The sequence below is a fragment of the Pinus tabuliformis genome, chromosome X (genome assembly GCF_031772625.1).
Source record: "Pinus tabuliformis cultivar Carrire ecotype Pingquan chromosome X, CPIR1, whole genome shotgun sequence".
NCBI lineage: Eukaryota > Viridiplantae > Streptophyta > Pinopsida > Pinales > Pinaceae > Pinus > Pinus tabuliformis.
The window spans coordinates 1228661863-1228687998 of record NC_142308.1 but is presented as its reverse complement, the minus strand read 5'-3'; positions in this window follow the sequence as shown (position 1 = coordinate 1228687998).

The following is a 26136-nucleotide window of genomic DNA, read 5'->3' as shown; positions in this document are numbered from 1 at the left end:
GAGCTCATCCGGATCAGCGAGGCTGGACTACTACAAAGCGTTGGACTAAAGGTATGTTATAAACATCTGATTACTTGTATTCTAAATGCATATTTAGAGAAAGGTAGTGTTTACTTTTCTTGTTTTTCACTAGAAAGCCTTAGCTTCTAGGGAGGTCGGTTTTGTCCGCAAAATTGACTCTTTCCGCATGACACATCCCGTCAACGACTAACGGGTCGTGGAACTTTGTGGACACTTTTGGTCCCCTTCCACACCGTTGATGGTGAACCCTGCTATCATGTTTGTCCCAGGTACAAACCCTCACATGATACCCTCCATGAGTGGAACCTAGCCTATGCCGAGTTCCACCCCTTCAGTGTCAAACTCTATACCTTCGACAAGTGCTACATATAATGCTCCTTATAACGCTCAATATAGCATGGTTAGCACATGTCCCCTCAACCAACAATATGGTTGGCATCCATTGTACAATTCAAACCCCCATATTCAAGTATTTGGGGGCACTCCCAATATGCATATACTAGTCGGGAATGTAACAGTTCCCCCTCCATTTTTAAGCATGAATGGTCAATCACTGATTGACATGAGCGCTCCTTATGTCAATCAAGGACATATTGTTAATTCTGTGGCTGGAGGGAATCCTCAAGGAGGTCCCAACCAATCCATGGGGGCACCTTACTCACAATTTCAAATGAGTCAAGGGGGCACTTCTTATCCTGAGGGCAATTATATACCCCAACATCACAATCCCCATGGAAATCCACACTACAACGCCATACCCCAAGGAAACTACTATACCACGTAGCCTATGTATAATATTGGGACTCAAATAGTGGGAGGACTACAAGGATCCTCAAGTCATATGTCATCACCTTGGTCCAAGTGGGAGGAACCACACACTCCTCTTTTCTTGGCAACGTTGGACATCCCCGACTTGTACAAACTTACAAATGACCCTATCTATCATAACTTACTTTGGCTGCCAATCCCGCATAAAATACCAACAGACATCCCCATGTTCTAATGGAAACAAAGGGAGTATCCGGGCACCCATATCACTACCTATCATCTTTGGTGTGTTTCCAACTCCATGGTGGACGATAGTGTTCGGTTATCTCTTTTTCCCCACACCCTCACTAGCAATGCAGCCAAGTGGTACATTGAGTTACCATGCATGTCATTAAATACCTTTGATGCTCTAGCAATGGAATTCTTAAAGCACTTCTAGCTACCCATCCGATATGAGACTAGGACAGAGCTCCTCACTTCATTACGTTAGGATACCGCCACCCACATCTCTGATCATATACATGAATGGAGATGTAGGCAGAGATTAGTCAAAGATCCCCTCCCATACTATGTCTTAGCGGACTGGTTCTGCAAGTTCCTACTCCCTCAAATCACTAAGGATGTCACCTTAGGTGGGCGGTCACTGAAGACCAATCGATACGTCATGCCCAACACTTAGATCTGATATATTCACAGTCTGGCACTCTTTACAATGTAATCCCCAATACCCCTCTCAACTCCAATGCTTTCGCTACTAAGCACCCTAGAGTGCACGATGATGGGATTATCATCGCAACCTCTAGGGATGTTGTAAAACAACTCAGTCATCACAATGCCCAGATTTCATTGGACCCCTCTACCAAATCAATTGCTCTTCCTACCACCACGATAAACTTTGTGTAGTCTACTCAAAAACCCAGTGGTAAGAATAAGAAGAATAAGAAAAAGACTGCCCCTTCTGAGGAGCATTCAACAAAGCAGCAAAACCCAAAGTAGAAGGTCACTGCGCCTCCTAATGATGGAAAGGATAAACTCACCAGATTCCCTTGCAAAATCTATGTTGAAGACCGCATGACTTATCCCTGCCCACGTCTTCAAGAATGCACAGATTTCATTGCTAAAAAGGATACTGGTAGGACCCCTGCTATCCTTAATAATCCTTTCCCCGCTCAGCAGCAGCAACACCTCATTGCAAACCAACCCCAACCCCCACAAGTGAGCAATGGTGGTTCCCAAAATCCTTCAACTGGTGAAGGATCTTCTACCATTTACACTTTTGAAATGGTAGACCTACAAACAAGAGCCAAATCCTATGGAGCTCCTGTTGCTCATGTAGAGGAACCTTCCTCAAGTCAAAACCCACCACCGCCCAATGATTTGCATATCGAAAGGCCAGTTGTTGACCTTGTAATTCACCCCTCTAAAGGGGCACTTCGACGCACAACGCACAATACATCTACTCGTGCCACTAAAAACTACAGCATTGTAGAATATTTGGCACAAGTACCATCGGCTATGTCGGCGCTCGAAGTATTAAAAATGTCTCTAACACAAAGGGAAGGTTTTCTTTCCCTATTGGTGGTATCGACCCATAGAATTCCATGCTTGCAAATTTCGACATGTAAAAGTGTAAACCTCCCCTTTCCCACCAGCTTGCATTTCAAGTGAAATTTTTTTCGAAAGGTAAAGGTATACACAGAACTGTCATCGATGAAGGCACTTCTACTTGTGCCATGTCAGCTTCATGTTGGCTCACTTTGGGTTCTCCAAACCTATCCCTATCGTCGAATTCCCTTAAAGCTTTCGATAGCCACACTTTCATCCCAAAAGGTTACTTAGCTAGCTATCCCATCCCTTTGTATGGGAAAACAATAACGGTGGACATAGAAGTCGTAGATAAAACACTCGACTATAATATCTTGCTCGGTTGTAGTTAGACGTACTCCATGATGGCCATTGTATCTACTGTCTTTCACATCATCCTATTTCCATTGGATGGAAAGGTAGTTATAATGGACCAGTTGTCCCTCTGCACCCCTGATTATTCCCCGTTACAAAGTGGCTTTGTACCGCTAGTAGGTGGCGTACCTGACTCTTACGTCAGTATCGGTACCGGTCTACTAAAGGATTTTTCCCTCATGGGTTGTTTCCTTCTTCAGCCGCCAAAGGTTTCACAAATGGTCAATATGCTTTCATCTATTCCTCATGAATAGACCGATCCATGGATCCTACCAGCTCCTTCAGACATTGACACTTATGGAGAACAAATGTCGCTGTCACCAGCTGAATTGGCCTACGAGGTCATTCAATCTTCATCTGCATCTCTGGTCACTTTGGTTATAGCCAACGGTACCACTGCCCCTCCCGTAATTGATCCTTCTTCGATCCACTCAATAAAGTCCTACCTACGGATAGAGCTATTAGAGAAATCATGAGTTTGGAAGAGCGACCTCGGGAGGACTCGCGCCATCATGTTTTGATATTTGATTCGGACACGATGCCTCCTCAAATCCTGTCCCCTGACATACCAGAAATTGTTTCCTCACCATATACGACTATCCAAACTTTGAAGGCAGAAGGAAGCATGGGCAATATTTCGAAGACATTGCCATCAATATTTCTGTCAAGACAGGCATCGTGCAAAACATCCAGATTGGAGTGGATTGCAATCTTGAGGAAATTGCAAGCTTCACCTGCCTTTTCAAGGAATTCCGTGATGTATTCACCTAGTCTTATGAGGAAATGCATAGCATAGATTTTTTTATTGTCGATCATGAGATCGAGCTTTATGACAATGCTAAACCTGTTTGTAAAAGGCTTCGACCGGTCCATCCCCGCAAAATGATAGCCATAAAAAATGAATTAGAAAAGTTGTTACATGCTAGTTTTGTCTATCTTGTTCCTTTAATGGAATGGGTTTCCAATCTATTTTCTGTTGATAAAAAACAAGGCACCATCCATGTATTTGTCGACTATCGAGACTTGAACGCTACGTGTCCCAAGGATAATTATCTGACACTGTTCATTGATCAAATCATCGACGACTGTGCCGGTTGTGAATCATTTTCATTCCTGGATGGATTCTTAGGTTACAACCAGATTGCTATAAAACCCAAAGACCATCACAAAATCGCCTTCATTTTCCCATGGGGCATCTTTGCCTATCAAAAACTCCCATTCAGTTTAAAGAATGCTGGAGCAACTTTTCAATGAGCCATGGACTGCGCATTTCACGATATCAAGCATATCATTCAAGCTTACTTGGATGACCTTCTAGCCCATTCCAAGCAACAAACGTAACAACTAAGCCGTTTAAGATCCATCTTTATTAGGTGCTGGTTTTACAACATTTTCCTGAATCCACATAAATGCATTTTCTTTGTCGAGTATGGATGCTTACTTAAATTCATTGTCTCCAAGTACGGGATTAGGGTTGATCTCGATAAGGTAAAGGGAATTACTCAATTGCCTGAAGCACAATCCATTCTACAGCTCCAACGTTTGCAAGGGAAAGCAAGCTTTTTACGATAGTTCATCATAAACTATTTTGAGTTAATGAAAGACTTTATGTGCCTACTTAAGAAAGGAGTGTTGTATTTGTGGGATTATCATGCTCAATGATCATTTGATGCCTTCAAAAATGTGCTTATATCAGCCCCACTCCTTAGCGCTCCTGACTATGGCCGTGACTTTCTTCTATACCTGGCAGCCTTGACATCCTCTCTCAGAATGGTCTTGGTTCAAACTCATGATGACCAGAGTGAACATGTGATCTATTACCTGTCAAAAGGCCTGGTTGGGCCCAAACTCAGATATTCACATGTGGAAAAGCTGTTATTGGTAGTCCTCTTTGTTGTCAACTGATTCCGACACTACATCCTACTGTGAAAGACTACAATCATCACCTTGGAGAATCCCATGAGACATATTTTTCCTTGTCAAGTAACTGGAGGAAAATATTCAAAATGGATAGTGATCCTCCAACAATTTGATTTGGTTTTCAAAGCTACCAAGGTGAAGAACTCCTTAGTCTTCGCCGAACTTTTCTCGAACCTTCCCATCGTTAATCCTAACGAGATAGCCAACAATCCTCTTCTAGATGAAGTTGTCTATATTATAGACACCACTGACCCTTGGTACGAGGACATTCTTGTCTACCTCCAAGCACAATGGTTCCGCCCCGAACTATCAACAGGTGACCTTCACCGCATCTGCCACCAAGCGCGACACTAGCTAGTGATTAACGAAACATTATATTGTCATGGTGCAGATATAGTTCTTCGATGTTGCCTTAGTCATGAAGAGGCAGAACATGTTTTAAATGACTGCCATGCTGGGGCATGTGGCACTTGTCTTTCTGGCATATCTACTACACAAAAAATCTTGTGCGCAGTCTATTACTAGCTGACCTTGTTCAAATATTATGTCAAGCCCATCTTCCAATGCCATCCTTGTCAAGTGTTCACAAAGAACATGCGTGCTCCTCCAGCCCTACTACACCCGATGATCTCCATCGGCCCCTTTTCCAAATGGGGGATAGACTTCGTAACTTACAATATTGTTTCCTCTGCTGGACACAACTATATCATAGTAGCTGTGGACTATTTCACGAAATGGGTTGAAGCCCTTCCCACCTATAGAGCTGATAGAGAAACTGTGACGCTATTCCTATTCAATCAAGTTATCTGTCATTTTTGTGTACCCCTCATGAACGTTACATACCGTGGATCTCATTTCCAGAACCATATGAGGTATGATTTAACATCGCTGCTTGGTTTTCGTCAGGATCAATCATCCTCCTACTACCCCCAAGATAATGGTCAAGTAGAGGCCATTAATGGAATCTTAAAAACCATGATCCATAGGTTGGTAGGAAATCATAAACCCAATTGGCATCGAATGTTATATTCGGCGCTATGGGCATACCAAACATCAGTCAAAACTGCCACGGGCTTTACACTTTTTCAACTCACTTACAGCCTCGAAGCAGATTTACCCATTGAGTGTCAGATCCCTTCCCTGCAAATAGCCGTTGAACTCCTGTCCAGCAATATTACCGAAGAAGAGCACCTATTATAACTCAATCAACTGGATGAAACCTGTCGAGATGCCAAATTCGCACTCGAGGATCACAAGTGCTGGGTAAAAAGCTAATATGACAAAAAGGTCAAGCCTCATTCTTACCAAGAGGGAGATCTTGTTTTGCTCTATGATAAAAAACATGACCTCTTGGGGGTAGGAAAACTTCAACCCTTATGTCTAGGTCCCTATGTCGTTAAGAAAGCCCTCTCAAAAGGGGCATATGAACTTTAGGACTAGGAAGGAGTCCCACTCGTTGAGCCCAGAAATGGGCTCTATCTGAAAAAGTATTATGCCTAGTATTTCACTGGGCACGTTCTTTGTAATTTTATGTATTTATATGTTTTTCTTCCCTTTTTGGCGTGATTGGATTGTTTTGATATTTATTGGAGTATTTTTCCCATACATCCTTCTTGCAATGCATATGTCTTCGTTACCCTTAGCATATGTAGGATATGTAGATGGTGCTAGTCATCACACACAGCACATTGCATTATTTGCTTGGGTCATCTACACACATGAGTCGGAACTATTTTGTTCCAGAGGAGTCTTTCTTGGTACCACCACCAACAATATTACCGAGTACATGCCCATAATTTCACTTCTCACAGAAGTGTCATCAAGGGACATCTCCAATCTGGTGGTCAGGTTAGAATCCTAGCTAGTTGTTATGCAATTGACAAATCATTATCACATTCATAATCCAACCTTGTTACGTCATTATTTAAGGGTATGACTCCTAGAACATTAATTTGAAGTGATCACATATGAACACATTCCTAGAGAATTTAATGCGGTTGTTGATTCATTAGCTAACTATGTATTAGATTGGAATCTATCTCATTCACTATAGAAGCATGCATGGAAACTAAAAATTTATTGAGTTAAAATTTTTAGAGAAACATTAAAAAAAAAATTATGCCATCAAAATACCAAAATGTCTGTATATATATGTATATATATATATATATATATATATATATATATAGATCAAAATCTAGTCTTTTACATCGAAATATTCCAAAACTTTGATGTTTTAAGTACAAAATGGCTACTAAGCCCAGCTACAAACACCCATTGGATACGCCAAAACACCTGCTAAAAAGAGCCTACTACTCTTGAAATGATAAAACCGCTCTAGCTATCCTCTGAAGAGGAACTAGAAAGCACTCAAGTACACCGACTATGTGCCGCTGCATATGAGCGGGAATCTCTCTCATAGGAAGGGGGGGACATCGATTCTCAAGCCCTCCAGGTTCATTAGAACCTCATGAAGATTGTCGGCATCACCCCCCCAACCGGTAGTTGGCCTCCTCGTCGCATATGGCGGGGTTTTCCTGCAGGTCGTAATGGCACCACATCTGTGTTAAGCATAAAGCCTCATGTCAGTACTTATTTCGCCTATAAAAACATTACATAAACATTCAAAAGCTAAAAAATACTTGAAGTACTTTCAAAAATCATTCTCACCTTGAGGACTCTAGTTGGTCCTGCATGGCAGCATCAAGTCAGGGTCACTAGTGAAGCCCATGCCATCAAAAGCATAGTCATCAATCATCACAATTTGGCCACGAAGCCACTGGAAGAAATCTTCCTCGAAGAAATGTCAGATTGGTCCTCCTCCTGTGCAAGGATCAAGTGATGACCATCATCCCTGTCTCGGCTCCCTAGGATCAAAGGGACCTAAGCTCATCCTTGGGCACATAACGGGTACCCTCTCAAGAATGAATGAAACTATGAGAGTACTGTTGTTGGGAAAAGTATCCAATACGGAATGACCCTATCCCACTCTAAGGGTGATAGTTCCTTAGCAACAATCAAAGCAAAGCTATCTGAGATTACTTCTTTATGAGATGTAAAAGAGGGGAGAAAGAGATCCACTAACCGATGTCTTTCGTTAATGATTGATCCAATCTTCTCTCCTTGCTGCTTGCCCCCAGCTCCTTGCTCTTTCACTGGCCCAGCTACACCAAGATCCTGCAAAATGGCAAGAGAGGGAAACTACAAGAAGCATACATTCATAATTGATTCAAGGATTAGAATAAATCAAATACACAAGTATAACAATACACCATCGAGACACATGCATATAGAAGAACCTCAAATGCTTTATTAATGAAAGAAGTAAGGTTCAGGAAGTGATACAACCATAAGAGGCCCAATCCAGCATCACCTTCCCAGCAGAAAGAAATCTCCTCTTCACCTCCTTTAAAGCAAATCACCCAATAGTTCTAAACTCAAACCAACAGCAATTCTTTACATTCACAATATTCCAGCCTCTGGATCTCATGGGAGAGAGATCCATATATAGGAGTTTGGAGAGAGGATGAGTCAGCCTGGGATGTGACTAGTGTCCTCTCCTACTCTAGTTCTTCTTCAGTTCTTGAGTCCACTTGGAGGTTCTTGCTTCCACTTGGAGATCTAGAACCTCTTACTCATCACCAGTCGAATTCCCTGATCCAAGTGTCATTTTGGAAGCTTCCTGGGCATTGACACCTTGAGGAATGACTGTGCCACATGTCCAATCTCGCCCAACGCAGGTAGCCTTCTTTGCAGTTGACATTCAACGCAGGTAGACAATGGAGCAGTTGACATTCAGCGCAGATGCTCAGTGGAGCAGTTGACATGATCCAGAATTGCCTTGTTTTTGAGTGTTTTCAGGTGGAGAACTTTTGTTCAGTGCTGTGGTTTGCTGGCCTTGTTCCCCTAGGGGTAGGAACAAAATGTTTAGGGACTTTGGATCCCTTAGATCATGGAAATTTCATGCTTCATGCTGTAAGGCACAAAAATGTCTATAACAGTTGCCCCCTAAAGTATGAGTTCGTTTATCGGGTGAAATGCTTTATCAGGAGGATCCGAAGTTCATTCAATCGCTGAGAGGTGACCTGTAATAAGATACAATACAATACATTATTTTTCATACTGCTTTCATGATCTAGCTGAGGCGGGCATTCCCATGCTCAGCTTTATAAATACATTTTTCTGTACATAGAACAGACAATCGTCTGATGGTAGACTGATAATTCTCTGCTGAAACTATCATCCTTTGAGTAGGATGATCATCTGCTGCACAAGTCAATGTCTTTATTTCCTGAATATATATCACAGCTTGGATGGAGGAAACTAGATCCGGGATCTTCAAACTCGTCCGATCTTCACTCTAAGTACAATTCGATCCATGTGAGAATTTCTTGGAGTCGAACATGGAAAGACATCGCTTGATTACCAGTCAATGATGTAAACTGTTAACAAGCGCGAGAGGAATCACCGATAATGATGATGACCCTCAAGGTACGGCAGTACAATCGACGTGGTGTGAATAAAGGACTTGGCGTCGAACACCATGCAAAATCTTTCGGTCGAAGGTCATTGATGTATACCTGTCGTCGGAAGTGAGAAACTTGCCATTGAGGCATGCAAGCTTCAAAGTACTGAGGGGGTTGTTCCTAGATCAACTTCTTGGATAATGAGCTGAAGTCGACAAGAAGCGATCTGTCAAAGGAGGGCCTTAATGAATCCCACATCAGTGACATGGAACGGAGCTAATGATTGTGATGAAGGTGAAAACAATCTGTGAAATATGATTCAGGGTGGCGGTCATGAAAGGATGAAAGATGATGTATGGCAGTGGATGGGACACGGTTGACTCTTTCTGAACAACATCTCTTGAACATATAATGACACTGATGCGATGGATTGGTAGCATTACCCCAAATGTGGATGGTTTGGCGAGACCATGGTGATGAGACCGGTGAATGAACCAACCCAACCCGATGTGGTACGGAGGAAAAGTGTCATGTTCAAGAGCGACTTGCTACCATTAAAGCTTTGAGGTTCTCCCAATTTTTCCCCAGTCATTTCTGACCAGTACCTCTTTATTTTTGTCAAGCTTGAGGAGGATAACATATGCTTGTTCTATAACCTGCCCTTCAGGCAAGCCCATCGCTATGTTTTAACGAGCCTAGCGATAGGGAAACTCGTTCTCGTCTAAAGACAAGTTTGTCGCTATTTAATGCATTTTAACGAGTCTAGCGACAAAGACAACTCGGTCCTTTTCATTTTTAGAGAGTCTGAAAAGGTACGTAAAGTTAACTCCAAAGGTCCTTTTTCGTCATCTAATCCCTTAAGTCCGAAAAAGTATAAAACAATACAGAAGGGATGAGTTTTCGATAACTTTAACGAGCCGAATAAAACAAGCGCTCGACCTTTTTGTGCAATAATCCCTCAGGTCCAAAAAGATTAAAATTTAGAGGAGGGATAGCTCTTCCGGTCCTTTAACGAGCTGGAAGGCCAAAAATCGGTAATCTTTTCATATTTTACGAGTCAGGTGAAAAGAGCTTAAAGAAGACTCGTCTTTTGAGGAACGAGTGATAGACAGGGATAGCAACTGATTCCAGGTACTGGTTGGAATTTTCCAATCACGACAGTGTCACAAGGATGGCTAGGTGAAATCACTCTTCGCGGCTATTCCTAAAAATGGGTAAATAATCATATGGAGGTGAACGATTAGCCAAACGAAAGTGGAGGTGGCAGGTGCAAACACGACCAAGGCTTTTATGGCTGATAAATTTACGATCACAGCGGTTATTTACCGGGATAGGTTCATTTTTTAGTTAAAAATGAGCTTAAACACTGGAGGAAACTCTGCTCACTGCTTATATTTATTTTTTAACGAGCATGAAGACCGCGTTAAAACTGCTCGGATCTTGTGTTTATTTTTTAACGAGCATGAACTTTATGCTAAAACTGCTCGATTATATAGTCAAATTTTGATTTTTACCATAAATAGCTTTTCTCTTTTCAAGGATAGTACTGCATTCTCAATTGCTGCAACAAACTTTGTTAGAAATACATAATCATGAGATGAAAACCCTAATATTTTGCTTTGAACTACGTAAAAAGCTATTAAAAAGTGTTTTTACCTCTCATTTTACCATTTCATTTGCGTTGGGTTTGTTGGAGCTCTGGAGGTGCCTCTTCCCCCTTGATTTTCACCAGCTGATTCCGGGAGATTCTGCGGACGATTTTCAGCGCCGTCTAGACCAGGTAGGAGCTAAACCCTAGCTCTTTCTTTTCATGGTTTCCTTTTTCAGTTTTGTGCCTGTTTCCCAGCTTTTCTGAGCCTCAGGGGTTTTGCCAGGGCACCCTAACTTCAGCGCAGGTTTCCCATTCGAAACCTGCGTTGAATGTCAAGCTGCTTTAAGGCAGCCTGACCTTCAACGCGGGTAGGACACTCTCTGCCTGCGTTGGGCTCAGAAAACTGAGTTTTTGCCACATTTTTTGATGAATTTTTTGCCAGTTTTTCACCAAATTCAGGAACTTACTCCTTCTCTTGTTTGTTTTGCAGGGATCTTTGAGAAAAATGTCCCTTACATGGCGAGAACGAGAACATGAAGAGGAGGACATGATTGCCCTCCATGACCCTGTCACGGTGAACGCGCTGCGGAACTGTGGCCTGCTGAAGTTTTTCCGTATCTCTAGCATGAGAGCACGGATTACTTTGCTGCAGTATATGCTTGATGCTTGGGATCCCATTAACCAAGTATTCCAGATTAGGGGAAAGTCCATCCCCTTGACCATAGAGGACATTTACTTCTTGACTGGATTGTCAAGGCGAGGTGCCCCCATTTCTTTGTCAGGTTCAGCTCGGGGGACTGACTCCGTGAGAGATTATGTCCGCCAGTATTGCAGGGAAGGTTCCCAGCCGAGCAGAGACGACAAGGTTGTTATCCGTGAGATTACTGACAGGTCTCTCAGGGCCATTCTGTATACCATCGGTAGGATGGCCGGTAGCGCAGCTCTACATGTTGCCAACAGATCTTATGTGCAGCATGCCTTGGAGTGTCTCCAACCGAAAGTATTCAACTGGTGTGATGCAGTACTTGTTTAGATGAAAAGTCAGTTGACCAAGGTGAAGGACGGGAAGCTGAAGAACTTTGGATTTGGTTCTATTCTGACTGCCTTCGCCTTGGAGAAAATCCCACTGATGTAGCCTCAGTATATTATACTCGACTTGCCTTCTCCGACTAAGCCACGCATGCAGAGGTGGGTCGATCACATGTCTAGGCATGCCGGTCAACCTCAGATTACTTTTACTGATGCCTTCTTCAGGTGGTTCGAGCGCCAGGAGATGGTCTTTTCTGAGTATCCATATGTGGGTATGGATTTCCGAGGTGATCCGGATTTGGTGCTACCGGATGGCGAACAGTGGGGCGCTATTGGTAAAATTTTTTACCATATCACTGTTTACTGTTTTATTCATAATGTTGTTGTGCTTTATTCTATCAAGACTTTTAATCATACTCTTGGGTGCATGCAGATTTTGGTCCTGTTCGTCCAGCAGTTCGTCCGAGACCGCCAGTTGCTGCCCCGGCAGTGGAGCCTGCTAGGAGAGTTATTATTCGCGACCTTGACGATACTGAGACCCTTACAGCTGTGCAGGAGCAGGTTGAGAGCCTTACTCTCGGTATTCCGGATGTACGGATCGATGAGTTACCTTTACAGCTGCAGTGGCATACTACTGGCGTGCCTAGGCGATGGACTCGTCTCTTGCGCATGATTGCACAGGCCGTGACGTGATATCATGAGCACCACTAGGCTAGGGTGCCCCCTAGCATTTTTTATTTTTTGGGTCATATGACCGATTTTGTCTTGGTTACAGAACATTATGTATGAACGATAAACAGCTTATATATATTTTGATTTTCGAGTTTTATTCTGGTTGAGTTATATGATCCATATGTACAATCATTGATGATGTGTCTCTTTTATATATGTCGCAAATGTCTATCTAACACATAATTTGCTAATGAGTCGGTTAATGTGTTTAAGTTTCTGGAAATATGTTGATATTGAATTGAATCAAATTGTCTTTCCAAAATCTTAACCCTTAGGAACATGCGATAAATAGCTGGATTGCGAACGGAATATATACCATTGAGTTGTAGTATTACGAGCTGTGAGTCTAGCCTGACAATTAGTCGGCATATGCCACGTGTGATGGCATCAGAGAGTAGTTCTATCAATGCGCTATACTCAGCGATGTTATTCGTTGATTTCCCAATACACACACCTTTGAAACTCACTAACTCGCCGCTTGGATCAAAAATGGCCCAGGCTGCGGAGGATAGGTTCCGCGAACTACGACTCGCTCCGTCGACGTATCCAACACATGTCTCCAGAAGGTTCGACATCTGCAACAAATGAAAAAAGGGATCACTCGACCAGAACAAATACTTTAGCGAAAACAAAGTACAACAAAAGCATGCAAGTTACTATTTAAGCATAGTAACTTTTGAGGTACAACCCGTTTCGGGGCTGTGCCAGTGGAATTCCATCATAATCCATTAACTCGTAGGCTCCTTTTGCTAACACCCTTTTAACAATATAGGGGCCCATCCATAAGGATTTGAATTTACCTGCTCCCAATTTATCGGATTCTTGGTCATAAAGCAAGACCAAGTCACCTTCTGAGAAGATACGGGGTTTGACATTTTTGTCGAACTGAGCCTTGACTCGTTTCTTATGGGCTTCTTTAGCCAAAGCGGCATCACGATGGGTTTCATCCAAATGGATTAATTCCAAGAAACGAGCCTCTTCTTCTGAAGTTTCGGGGAGGAGATCAATTGCGAGTTTGAGCGACGAAATTTCGCATTGGATTGGAAAGACTACTTCCAGGCCATACACCAGTTGAAAAGGTGTGAACCCGGTTGCGTTCTTTACCGACGTTCGGTAGGCCCACAAGGCTGAATACAGGATTAGGTGCTACCTTCTTTTATGAACCCCGATCATCCTTTGCAACATACGCTTCAGGACCTTGTTGATTGCTTCAACTTGTCCGTTGGCTTGCGGATAATATGGGGTAGAGCTGTCGTGAGATAGCCCTAGCTTGGCAGCTAATTCGACCATCATGTGATTGCGAAAATGCGACCCATGATCTGTAACTATAGCCTGTGGTACGCCGAACCTGGCGACTACATGATTGAAAAAGAAAAGGGCAGCTGTTTAACCAGTGTTATCCAATGTAGGCATCGCCTCGGCCCATTTGGTAAAATAGTCAACAACGACTATAATATACCCATGCCCCCCGGTCGAGGTGGGGTTACATTGCATGAAATCGATGCCCCATTTGGCGAAAGGCCCAACAGCAACTATTGGCTGTAAAGGTGCGGGTGGTCTTCTGGTTTTGCTATCAAAAATTTGACAAGCATGGCAACTTCTGACTGCGATTATGCAATCTTTGAACATGGTTGGCCAGAAGTATCCTGCTCGTAAGATTTTTTGTGCTGTTGCATATCCAGATTGATGCCCCCCACACACGCCTGAATGACACTCATTCAGGGCTTTTTCGGCCTCCTCATGGGTAAGGCACCTCCTCAGAACTGTATCGATACCACGACGGTAAAGTGTATCACCGACGATCATGTAGTCTTTTGCTTGGTATCGTATACGTTTTTGTTCGGAGTGAGAGGTGTTTGGCCTGAATTTTTGGGTTTGGAGATAAACTATGATATCTCCATACCACTCATCGCTTGTAGATATCAGAAACAAACTTTCGTCCACGATTGACTCTTCCGATGTTTCATCGTTGGACGACGATGGGAGATCGCATAATAATTCTGCGAAAACTAGAGCTTTCTTTGATTTGGATTTTACAAATTCCAGATCAAACTCTTGAAGGATCGCTATCCATTTTGAATATTTGCCCCCTAGCAACTGTCGCGACAGTATATAAGTCATGGGGTTGCAATCTGACAAGATGGTAGTTTTCCGAAAGAGGACATAATGTCGAAACCTTTGAATCGCTTGAACAGCTGCAAGCGCTAGTTTTTCAACATAAGAATATTTACTTTCTGTATCATTTAAGTTTTTACTTAAATAATAGATAGGATGTTCAATTCCATCGATTTCTTGAACTAAAACCATTGCAATGGTCGTATCTGCTGCAGCCAGATACAAGTTAAAATCTCTTTAATAGTCTGGGGCATACATTAATGATGCTTTTACTAGACAATCTTTCAGAGCATCAAAGGAAGCTTGCACCACCTGGTCCCAGACGAAAGGTACATCCTTTTTCAAAAGACGAGTATAACCTTTAGCAAGTTCTGCGTAATTTGGAATGAACCTCCTCAGAAGGTTCGCTTTCCCTTGGAGTTTCTGAATCTGAAGCAAATTTGAAGGTGGAGGCAAATTAATGATTGCCTGAACCTTGCAAGGGTCGAGACGAATCCCATCCTTAGAGACTACAAAGCCAAGTAAACGACCAGAACCGACGCAAAACACACATTTGTGTGGATTGAGTCTTATCTTGTAGTGTCGGCAACGTAGAAATATCGCTCTTAAATGTTGCGGATGATCAGTCCGCTTTCGCGAATGAGCCGGAAGGTCATCGAGATAAGATTGAACAATGTTCTTGATGTTATGGAAGGCATAATTCATTGCCCTCTGAAACGTCGCCCCTGCGTTCTTTAAACCAAAGGGTAATTTTCGATAAGCGAATCTGCCCCACGGACAAATAAATGCAGTCTTTGACTGGTCCTGTGGGCGGATATTTATTTGATTATACCCAGAAAATCCATCCATAAATGAAAAGATTTCACATCCGGCGCATTCATCAATTATCTAGTCGATGAAGGGTGTAGGGTAGTTGTCCTTCGGACAAGCTTGGTTTACATCCCTATAATCGACACACACTCTAATCGTCCCTTGTTTCTTCATAACAGGGACAATATTCGATACCCAATCGGTTAGAGGAACCGGGTAGATGAATCCAGCATGGAGAAGTTTTTCAACTTCTGCCTTAATGGCAGTGGCCTTCTTGGGGTGCACCTGTCGAAGCCATTGTCTTACTGGTTTGACATCAGGATACATTTTAATTTCATGTTCAACAATACTCGAGTCAATGCCTGGCATTTCATCATATGGCCAAGCAAAGACATCTCTGAATTCACGAAAAAGAGCGTTATATATTTCCAGTTCTGAAGGAGAACAACCTTTGCCGACATAAATATTCTCTACAACATCTGTTTTAGTCGAGATATTTATGGCTATAGTCTCTTCAATATTGGATAAGTTTCGCTCGGAATCCACCGTATTTATAGTATTTGTTAGGAATTCAAAAACTGAAGGGTGATAAAGGTCACTTTGAGTATCTTCTTCATATTCCAGAAGAAGGGAACGATGGTGGTGATCATTCCATGGTGTCCCCTCAATCAACATTGATTGTAAGATTCCTTCGTCAGTCCCATGTACTTTCGACCAAGGATCTAATGAGGTACCATATTCTCTAGACCTATCTACCCAAACGCTTGACGAGCATTGATTTGGGTTCGCCTCCCATGCTTGAAACATTGATTGCTACAATATTTCTAAAGGGCTTGGGGGCAAAACAACCGCATGATCCATGTTGACATTGTCTTTTGCGACCTTCGTGGAAGATATCATGTTGCAGGTTGCTACAAACGGTATATTTCCTATGTAAATAGGAGGTGGTAGAGCGAAAGTTCCCATCAATGTGGGGTCTTTCAATAATCCTACTCCGATATCTTGAAGCGAATGGTTGCTCTCATGGATCATGGGAATGCTTCCTGTAACTTGTGAGCCATTAGGGAGGAAGTTCTGTTGGTCGACGACCGTAATCCCTCCTTCAAACAGGAATGCGATCTTCCTAAAATAAGTCGACACAACAGCTGCCATGGCATAGATCCATGGTCTACCCAGTAGGATGTTGTAGTCAAGATTTCCATCGATGACCTCCACATCAATTTCTACCGTTTTTCCTCCCAGTTCAACCTTCAAGTTATTAAGGATACCGTATGGGGTATAAGTCCTTCCGTCGAAAGCTTTTAACGTCGTCGAAGATCGTGACAAGGTTGGAGATCCTAATGTTTTCCAGCAACTCATCGACATAATACATGTAGATGCTCCTTCATCGATAATTGTTCTGTGAACTGTTTTGTTGAGGGCTTTCACTTGAATAAGGAAAGCTAGTTGAGCTGGTAACTGAGGATCGTATCCTTTGTGATCAAAGGATACAAGATTGAAATCCTTAGGATCAACCCCACCAATTGCTGATAACAACGCCTGCCTTTGGGATGGACAATTTTGTAGTACCTCAAGAGTCGACATAGCGGATGGAGATTGTGCCAAATCTTCCACTATGTTATAATGCTACGCCGCTCTAGCACGAGGATTAAATGTCGACTTGTGTACTACACCCTTTGGCGGTTTGATTGTTAATTCAGGAATTATGGGTGGGACAACTTCGGTTGAAGTTGTTGTCGAACTACTTGGTTGATCTTTACCTTTGTCGTTCGATAGTTGCGGATTCCCGTAATCTTTGTTCCTTGTCGAAATCAAAGCATCATTTTGCTGTTTTGAAACCGACAACATGAGCACTTGCGACGGGGAAGCATTTCCACTATCAACCATATTTTGACCTGGGTTGGGAAACGGATCAGTCAACACAGATGAGGTTTGGGAACTTTTAAAGAACCTCTTTAACTCAACTTTGAATGGACAATTCTTTGTGTAATGATCCTCTTCATCACATATTTGACATGGATAATTTTGTTTTCCTTTCCCAGGAGGGTTTGAAGAATTTTTTCCAGGAGATGACTCACCCTGTTTCTTCTTCTTCCCTTTGTTTTGCTTCTTCTTGCTTCTTGGTTGATTGGTTTCTTTGCCCTTATCTGCTGATACGACATTTACTTTCGAAGCAAGAATTTCTTCTTTTGCATTTTGATCCGAATTCTTACGGGCTTTCTTTGATGAAGCCTTTATCGATTTCGCGTTTGCCGTGCCAATCACGCCATCACCGGCATGAGAGTCACTATTGGATTTAGGAGGAGGAGGAATTGAAAATTTCGGTCTAGGAGCGTCAGGTATTTTGTCGTAGATCATGCCAGACTGAGTATAAACTATGTCCAAATATTGTGCACGAGCGATAACTTGCTCCTCTGTTACGACTCCCCCCTTGGCCACATCTTCCGTTATAGCAGGAAGTAATGACTTTATAAACCATTCAGCTAACATCTGATCGGGAACGTATGTTTTCACCATCCTACGACGACGACGCCACTCATGTATATGATCAGATATATGGGTGGCAGTTGTCTGCTTGAAGTTGGTTAATATTTCTGTTCCCGTTTCATACCTTATCGGTAATTGAAAATGGGTTAAGAAAGTCGTGGCTAGGGAACTAAAATTGTTGAACGAGGCTCTAGGTAATTCAATATACCATTTAGCCGCTGGACCTGTCAATGTCCTCTGAAAAAGGCGAAGCCTTATCGAATCGTCGTTTAGGGTGTTCGACGAACACCACAGATGAAAAGTCATCACGTGATTCGATGGGTCTTCACCTAGATTTCCATTGAATTTAGGAATGTCCGATGGAAGTTTATGAGGAATCTCTACCCACCAAGGGGCATAAGCAATCGGATCGTTGGTTAACCGGTGTAAATCGGGTAACTCTAAAGTTGCCACGAATGGTAACTGTTGATTCAGGTTAGGCGAAGCATAACCAGGGTACGATGGAATCGCTTGAGCAGTGGGCCTTTGCATACCAGCATAATGTAATTGATGTTGGTATGACTGATACGGTTGGTGGACTTGACCACTGTAAAGTGGTTGGTTTTGACTGTTTTGGATATACGGTTGTCCATTGTTCGCAAAGATCTGCTGCTCAGAACCTTGGTACACCTGCTGGAATTGTGGTTGTTGGTATTGCACTAGCCATGGTTGTGAAGCCATGTTCTGTTGTGCTATGCTAAACGTTGGACCGAGGTGTGGGGTAATTGTACCCGTTTGGACCTGTGTCGCCCCACCAGTTGGCGATTGTGGTTGTGACCCATGGTCAAGGGGCTGTTGCATTACAACCTAAGAAATCTGAGGTTGGCATGCAACAGGCATCGCTTGAACTTGTGACACTGTTACAATAGCCGGTGTGGTTGGGATGTTCGTCATAGGTACACACTGTTGCATAGAATATACAACCCTTGGTTGTTGAGGTAGCATAGGTACCCAACTACTTGATGCAATTCCAGTATAACCTGAATACTGTTGTGAACTCCCGTATGGGTACCCTCCCGGAGGGGGTAATGAAAGGGCATACTGCCCCCCATACGGTAGCAATCCGGAACTCAAGGGGATTGATTGTCCTTGGGGACTGGATTGCCCAAATTGACCTCCAAATGGATCAATTTGGCGAGTCTCAACATAAGAGTTGCCAGATATTACCCCGGATGAACAAACTGGAATAGACCATACTGTCGAAATAGTCCCTTGGTGGACTCCTTCTAGCGGTTGTGAGCTAGTTGGGACAGATGGTATGCCGGCAAACATTGTTGGAGTGATGGCAGGGGCTTCTTCTGTCGCTGTGTCGTTTGACACAGTCCTAGATGATGACGGTTGTTCAGACATTTTAAGTCTATCCAATAGATTGCCTAGCGATTCTACATGAACCTCCACTTGTGGTGGATTAACTTCTGATGAAGGAAATAGAGTGACCCCGACTCCAAAATGGGTTGGAGTACTTGCTTGCGGATCCTCTGCAATTTCCTCTATCGCAATCAAACCCAGTGCAAGAGGAAGACCGTCAGGTCCATAAAATATTTCTGGTGCCGAAGAAGTGGTTGTTTCGACAGCGACAGTTGTTTGAGGAACAAAACTCTCTGGACCGATTACAGATGGAACTGGTTCAGTTATACAAGTATTTTCTCCCAGACTAGGATCAGTATTACTGTCCTTCTGTGGCTGTTGAACTTCTCTTATAGAGGCAGGGTTTCCAGAAATGTTTGGAGTAACCGGAACCTCAGATGTAGTTGGAACACTTGTTCTAACTTTTATAGGAGATTTTGAACCGGTTAAACGAGTTCTCTTTGTCCGTACTGTTTTCGATTCTGGAGACAAAGACGGTTGACTCGTAAGCCTCCGCGAACGACGGGGTTTCAATTGACTTTCTTCCACGATTGCGGATTACTCGATCAACCAAAATATTAAAAGGGGAAATTTGTGTTTCCGAATTGAATGAATTTTATTAGACGCTTTTAGACACAACTTGCTTTTTCAGTTTTAAAGAGTCGAGAAAAAGCTAAAGATGACTCTAGTCTCCTTCGATGTTTTAATGAGCCCGAAGTGACAAATGCTCGGATGGACTTTTTCAGTTATAGAGTTTGAAAAAGGCCAAAAGAAACTACTCTGGAGTTCTAGGCAGAGGGTGTGCCAAACTTTTCGCAAAACCACAGAATACGTTTTACGGTACGGGTGGTTGATCTTCGTGAATGCTGTGTTCACTGCATTGCGATCAGTAGGGCGGCCGACACGGCTTCCTAAGGATAAAAGATATATGCCTATAGGGGTCTCCCAATATATACGCGACGGTACGTGGGAGCACAAGTCCGTATTAGTGCCACCGACTCTCAGGAGGAATCACCCACCTTCTTCGAGATTGACAGTCACTACGTTTAACGACGCCAGAACACGTCTCTACCTAGACCTCTACGATGAGCGTTATGTTGCAAAGCTTTGTTAGGTTCATTCAATATATTTTAATTTGATCTTTTTAAAGTTTTCCTTTCAAGGTTCACCACGAGATGTATGACACAAATTCCTAAATGCAGTCTAAAGATGAGAAGCAAGCTTTTTCAATCTTTTCAACTTATGAAAATCTTAACTACTGAGGGAAAAGAAAGAAATCATCTTTTCACACAGATCATAGAGCACACACTAATGCACTTTCCCTAAATCCAACATGCAAACTTATCAAATGCAAAATTCACAATGTGGTTATTTCTTTTCTCTTTCTTAATGTTGATGTACTACAAAAAGAAAGCTATTGTATAACTTTGAATTCAATTTCAAGTGAAAGCAAACAAGCTTTTGTCCAAAATCAAAAGACACCTTAAGATTTACTTGTTTCAACACTAGAAATACATAAATTCAAACCATATGACGAAAGCAAAAGCTCAATCATCTATGAACAACAAACAAACTAACTCTTAAGATCAGAACGACACTTATCACAGATCTAGATCTAAGAGGCCACAACAAGACTAGTTCACTTTCGTTATGGGAAACTGCAAATGATGTAAGAAATACACAAAGAACAAATACAGTTTCTTTATACAACCGAGGCAGAATAGTGGCAAAGAAAGGTGGTTTCAGATAGGTACATTGATTGATAACAGGCTGCAAAAACAGGGATGAAAACAGGGCAACAGAAAGCAGAGAACCCCAGTTGCACAAGGCCACACTGGTTCAGCGCAGGTAGAACATTGTTAGTTTGACATTCAGCGCAGGTAGCCCCTTCGGGACCTGTGATGAAATGCAGACTTCCTTCATAGTGCTTGCAATGAAGAGAGAAACTCTCGTTTCTCTTGGGTTCTGGGTCACAGATTGCTAGAAAATCAACAGTTTTTAGCCAAATCAAAGCTACCAATCAAGTACACACTAAAGGATGATTCAAAGGAGGATGAAAAGCTATCACTCAAAGCTATTCAGAGTCCTTGTGGATCAGCTCTTCAAATCATAAACATGCCCAGAAACTGAGCTAGAGTAGCTGCCCTCTACTTTGCATTTGAAAGATCCAAATGCAGTTCGATTCGGTACTCCCTGTGTTTAGGAAATGAATAGAAAAAACACAAACAACCAACAAGATACGATCCCCAGCGGAGTCGCCAGTTTGTTGTTGGGAAAAGTATCCAATACGGAATGACCCTATCCCACTCTAAGGGTGATAGTTCCTTAGCAACAATCAAAGCAAAGCTATCTGAGATTACTTCTTTATGAGATGTAAAAGAGGGGAGAAAGAGATCCACTAACCGATGTATTTCGCTAATGATTGATCCAATCTTCTCTCCTTGCTGCTTGCCCCCAGCTCCTTGCTCTTTCACTAGCCCAGCTACACCAAGATCCTGCAAAATGGCAAGAGAGGGAAACTACAAGAAGCATACATTCATAATTGATTCAAGGATTAGAATAAATCAAATACACAAGTATAACAATACACCATCGAGACACATGCATATAGAAGAACCTCAAATTATTTATTAATGGAAGAAGTAAGGTTCAGGAAGTGATACAACCATAAGAGGCCCAATCCAGCATCACCTTCCTAGCAGAAAGAAATCTCCTCTTCACCTCCTTCAAAGCAAATCACCCAATAGTTCTAAACTCAAACCAACAGCAATTCTTTACATTCACAAGATTCCAGCCTCTGGATCTCATGGGAGAGAGATCCATATATAGGAGTTTGGAGAGAGGATGAGTCAGCCTGAGATGTGACTAGTGTCCTCTCCTACTCCAGTTCTTCTTCAGTTCTTGAGTCCACTTGGAGGTTCTTGCTTCCACTTGGAGATCTAGAACCTCTTACTCATCACCAGTCGAATTCCCTGATCCAAGTGTCATTTTGGAAGCTTCCTGGGCATTGACACCTTGAGGAATGACTGTGCCACATGTCCAATCTCGCCCAGCGCAGGTAGCCTTCTTTGTAGTTGACAATCAACGCAGGTAGACAGTGGAGCAGTTGAAATTCAGCGCAGATGCTTAGTGGAGCAGTTGACATGATCCAGAATTGCCTTGTTTTTGAGTGTTTTCAGGTGGAGAACTTTTGTTCAGTGCTGTGGTTTGCTGGCCTTGTTCCCCTAGGGGTAGGAACAACATGTTTAGGGACTTTGGATCCCTTAGATCATGGACATTTCATGCTTCATGCTGTAAGGCACAAAATTGTCTATAACAAGTACCATACCCAAAACTGTGTTGGGTTCCAGTCTTGCATGATGTTAACTCTGCCTTTAATTGACGAAGCACTGCTTCACACCAATTGAAAATTTGTGGCTGGACACAATCAACTGCAAGCAATAGTTGGGCCTTTTTTGCAACATGGGGACTCTTTGACCCCGCCAACCGCACAATCAAACATAAAATGGCCTTCATATACCTGGACGTTATCCTCTCTATGGGGAGTCTATTGCTGACAAGTCAACTCTCAGGGATGCAGTAGGATTCCACTAGCTCTAGGGTAGATCATGGATCTGGCCTTCCCCCGGTGAGGTTTGTGTATGATCCACAACGTGACAGACCAGTTAAAAAGTATATGTCACCATGGTCAATAGCCAACTCATGATCTGCAATCCTGAAAACTTGCTCGTGTTCATCCCAGCACTAGATAATCCATCTCAATAAATCCTCATGTCCTTTCATCAGCTCCAACTTTGCATACTTTAGTAAACCACAGCGATGTAATGCAAGTATGCATGCTAGATCATTTCGCATCAGCAATTCTTGGCTATCATGGGCCCATTCTCTCCATAGGCTAGTCCTTATGGCCTGAAACCTGTGCAAAATAACCCTAAAATCAATCAAAATGGGGCAGTACAACTTCAGGAATCTTTGCATGAGGTTATAAACTACGCCCTTAAGCTCTAATGTACCCCCCAGTGGTACACAAGGAGGATTAATGCCCTCCAGTAGGCCATATAGGGCATTTAACGCTCCCTATAGGCCATCTAGAGGGCGCTAGTGTGCAAATACTGCTTTAGGGCACCTTAGTTCTGCAAAAATCCTCCCCAAAAATTGATAAGAAAGGTTAAGAAATGCATAGAGAAAGGTTTTAGCCTTTACCTGGGATAGACAAAATGTCGAATGGTTGCCCGGATCTCTTGCAATGGTCTGCGGAAAATCTGCTCCTCTTTGTCTCCAAAACGCTCTCACAATTCTCAAATAGTGAAAATAATGCATGAGAAAGCTCAAAAAACTTCCTTATATTTATTTTTGGAGACATGATTTTTTGAAATCATCAAAGAGGCAGTAGTCCATTCCCCATGATTTTTTATCATGCATGAACCCATATGGATAGTAACTGCTACTTTTTTATAATTTTTTCCACTTTTGATAAAAGTACCCTCAAGAATGAAAAGTAGTAAAAGCTGCATGCAATTCTCAAAAGAGCTCTTTTCTTTTATGGGATATTTTCTCACTCTCAAAAACTGAAAAATCCCTGAGTTTGTCATCACTAGGATCATTAAACACATATGATGATGGGCTGAGCAACTCTTTTTCTCTATTTTTCTAACTCATTAAACTGAAAAAGATCATTAGAGCATTCTTTCTAGGTGCTTTTTTCTTGCTCATAAAAATGAAAAAATCCCGAGTTTTTTCTTTAGGCTCGTTAAACATTTGTAAAGATGACCCGAGCATTATTTTCGGTACTTTTCTCACTCATTAAATTGGAAAATCCCAAGTTTTGGTCATCGGGCTCGTTTAAAATCTACAGCAGCAAGAAGAGCACTTGCTTTTTTGGGACCATTTCTCGCTCTAAAAATCAAAAAATTCCCAAGTTTTTCCCCTTCTTCAGGCTCATTAAATCTACGAAGAAGGAATGAGCAGTTCTTTTACCACTTTTTCCTTGCTCAGTAAACTGAAAAATATACCTTGAGTTTTCTTCATTTGACTCGTTAAAATTTGATGAAGGTATTGAGTTTGTCGTCGCGTGACTCATTAAAAATTCACGACGAAAAACAAGTTTAGTCTGTCTCCTCGTACTCATAACAAAATGAGTTCAACATATATTGAACATAGGTTTCTCTTTATCTGGATTCAATAGATTAACTCATGGAAAAGTAAGCAATCTGGGTATATTATTAACCTTTTGTCACACCTGGTTAACAACAATGACAAAGGGACCACCATGGAGTCATTCTTTACGATCTTTTCAGACTCTCTAAATATGAAAAGACCACCGAGTTGTCTCATCTGGACTCATTAAATTAAACAGACAAGATATAGAGTCGCTCTTTTTACGATCCTTTTCAGACTCTCAAAACATGAAAAGATCGACGAGTTTGCCTGTCTGGACTCATTAAACTAATCAGATAGGGCATAGGGTCACTCTTTTTGTAATCCTTTTCAGACTCTAAAAAAATGAAAAGATCAATGAGGTTACCTGTCTGGACTCACTAAACTAATCAGATGGAGAAAGTATATAATACAACTGCATTTAGTATTAGAAAGTATGGTTTGGTAGCAGTCGTTCCCTTGAACATGGCACTCCCTTAGATAAACCTTCCTTGTGACGGCCTCTCAATATGAATCCTACCATCCTATGAGTTTAGCCTAAATACCCTAATGTCCTTGCATCTCTATATCCTAACACTCTTTGGTGTTCATGAATCTAGTGCTGCATGGTTAAAATCGTTATCGTGCCTTCTATTGTTCAAGGGTTAACCTTTTATTTCCTCCATCAACCTATCAAGCATATCCTTTCATCATGCCCTCTATTGTCTAGACCCAATGCTCAAATATTCCTCAAAAAACAAATCATTCTTCTCTAGTTTCGTGTCGATTGATGTAGGACACATTATTGCCTACCTCTCGACAGGTATCTTCCTATCAACTTCAACACTCTATCTAGGAAGACAACCCAGAAACACATTCAGTGCCTTGGTACTTGCAGACATTAGTGGTAGGTCACCTTGTGTTTGATCAAGGGTTCTTATTATTAGCTCCTAGTTAAGTGATTCTACAGGTGTTTGATGACAAAAACATCTTTCACACTTGTTAGATTATACTGTGCATCTTGGAGACCATCACCATTATTGGTGGCCTTCCTCAAATCTGTTAATGGTCTCCATTATTGACTAGTAATCAGATGATTTCGTGCATGTTTGACATTGACACATACATTCACATGCATCGATCTATGCTGTTCGGTGAAGCAGAAATCAAGACCTTGGGTAGAGGCTTGCATCACTCAGCCTTGCTTCCTCTCCCAAGTTGCGTATATTTTTTTTGGAGACAGCTCATCAGAATTATCCTATTATGACACTGGATCTGCATTGTTCTTATCGGTGACCAACATCGTCATATCTATTTCATGATAAAATCACTCTGACATAGCTACTGAGCATGGGAATGCCTGACTCAAGGCATGATTTTAGTTGTTTTATATATATGTGTTGTATTAGGCTTCCCGTACCACCTGAAGCTCCAATCCTCTCTCTCTTTTTGTCGAAGAAGTAAAATTATAGTTAAGTAAAGTATTTCAGCCATTGTCGTAGCCTCTGATCTCACACATTAGGGGGCATCTATTATATAGAAAAATGACCCCCTCATCAGCTCAGAGGGGAAAGACATGATAGCTGAAAACAATGTAAACTTTGAAACAGGAATTATAAACTCAAAACGAGAACTCTGGCCAAAAAACCTCGAAAAAACATCAAAAACAGTGTTAAAAATGAAAAGTGTCGATGTTGGAATAACACCTTTTTTTTC